We start from the raw sequence: 2,236 nt of genomic DNA on the forward strand, positions 1-2,236 counted from the left end.
AGAAGCTACAACAACCTGTTACACAACAAGTCACAAATAGAGTTTTTAGTTTTTTCTGTTCTCTCTCTCTCTCTGTTCTCTCTCTCTCTCTCTCTCTCTCTCACACACACACACACACACACACACACACTCTTGAGTACATGTGTTGCATCTAGGCTCTGCCACCACATGCTTGGCTGAATTAACAAATCCGTCGTTATCCGTATCTTCCCTTTCACTTTCTGTTACTCTTCTCTTATGCTAAATTTTGTTTCCTGATGATAACCATTCAAACTTTTTGCTTCTGCTGGCACTGGCACAATCACCTTAATTTCATGGTTTGGCAAGATATTGGCTGCCACTACCATGGGGGTGAATGCTTTCACCTCCAACATTTCCTATCTTCAAGGGTCCAAAATCTGAACGCTGATTGTTGTAACTGTCAAAACTCAATGTAGCCTCTGCTTCCTCCAAAATTGCTCCCACTAGCTCCACCACAGCCACCTCCATTGTTATTACAGCTGTTATTATCTTAGCTGCCACTCCCTTCATAGCCACTGCCTTGGTCGTTGTTAACCTGTCTGCCACTTCCACAGTCTCTGCTTCCTCCAGAGTAACCAGGGCTGCCTCTGCTATCACTACAAATCCATTATAACCATCCCCACTGCCACTAGAACCACCGTCATCTTGGCTGCAACCAAAGTCACCATGACCATTAAAGTTTCCTCCTCAACCAAGATTGTCATTGCCACCAAAGCCACCTTCATAATGACCACCAGAGCTTCCAGAACCACTTCAACCTCTTGGGGTGAACCAAGTGCTGACCGTCTGCTTGGGCAGAGCCTTCCTTACTTTACGGTTATGACTGTTCATGCTGTGGAATCTCCAGATGACAATTTTATCCACCGAACCGTGGTCATCAAAGGTCATCAAAGGTCTTCTCACCATCGCCTTGGTCAGTCATACTCTCAATCCCTAATTTTCCCATGCTCTTCAACGCATTCTCTTCAGTGTCTTCCTTCTTGTCCCCAATGAAGATCTTCATAGTGGTTCGGTGGGCACTTGGTGTTTGAGAATCCTCTCTTAAGGCAATCCCACCACTCTTCTATTCACTTCGTGTGACTCTTGCGTTCACGGCTACATCCACCTCTTCTACAGTGGCATAGGAGACAAATCTGAAGCCCTCAGAGTGCTTGTAATTCAGGCCTCTCGTTACTCCACAAATGACGAGCGAGTCTCACTGTGTGAAATGGCTCCTCAGGCTCTCGTGGGTGGTTTCAAAGCTTGGTTCTGCTAGGAAGAGTGATGGCAGCTGGTTTGTGACTTTAACTTCAAGGTGTCGGGAAGAGAGAACTCGCCATCGCTCCTTTGGCATCGGCCACAAGCAGGAAACTGTCACTGCTATATAGCAGAATGCCCAGAATTGAACAGATTTAAACATTCCAAAATGTATTAAGCCATCATTCTGGTGGGTTAGGAACTTGTGAGTGGCTATAATGAGTAGTTCTGGCTGAGATCTCTCACTAGATTATATCTGAATGTCACATGAAGGTTCAATCGCGGCTGGAGGATTCTTTTCCAAACTCAGCTATGCAGTTACTGGTCATGAGTGTTGCATTTCTCCGTGGCATTAGCCTCAGTTCTCAGCCCTTCTCCACATAGGTCTTCATGTTTTAAACAGTGTTTATTTAAAAGGCAGAATTATAGACACAGAGAAAGAGAGGAAGAGAGAAGAGAGAAAGAGATTCTCCAGACTGATTTGAGAGAGAGGAGGGAGGGAAAATTGGTTTTACATTGCATTATTTTCCTTTCCTGTGCACTGTCTGTTAAAAATCTTCACCCTTCTGTGGACTCCTGAAGTACTTACTGTATTTTTTTTCTTTTATTATCAATAATAAAAGAAAGGTATAATTTCTGTTTCATAAATCTGAATAGAGTATGGAGAAAAATTTGTCTTTAGCCAGCAGTAGCCTAAGGAGAATTGAAAATCTCCCAATAAATAATTTCTGAATGTGCAAACAGATGAACAAATTGATACAAAATGAAAAGATGAATTTATTGGATTAAATTGCATGGATCTTCCTTGACGGATAGTGGCATCTTGGGACTGTAAAATCAGACTACTATTTCTAAAGAAAATACAGCCTCACAATACAATCAAAATATTCCTGGGTAAAAATAGAATTTACATACCAGTAGAATCATGTATAACATTAGAAAGTTTGATAGTGTAAGATCTCAGGTGACCAGAGCTGTG

General features: G+C 42.4%; 1 pseudogene; it reads right to left on the minus strand.

The window, feature by feature from the left end:
- Window positions 1–312: 312 nt before the first annotated feature.
- Window positions 313–1,354, minus strand: LOC118760621 (heterogeneous nuclear ribonucleoprotein A1-like; annotated as a pseudogene).
- Window positions 1,355–2,236: the final 882 nt, after the last annotated feature.

This window comes from Ochotona princeps, chromosome 30 (genome assembly GCF_030435755.1).
Source record: "Ochotona princeps isolate mOchPri1 chromosome 30, mOchPri1.hap1, whole genome shotgun sequence".
NCBI classification, from domain to species: Eukaryota; Metazoa; Chordata; class Mammalia; order Lagomorpha; family Ochotonidae; genus Ochotona; species Ochotona princeps.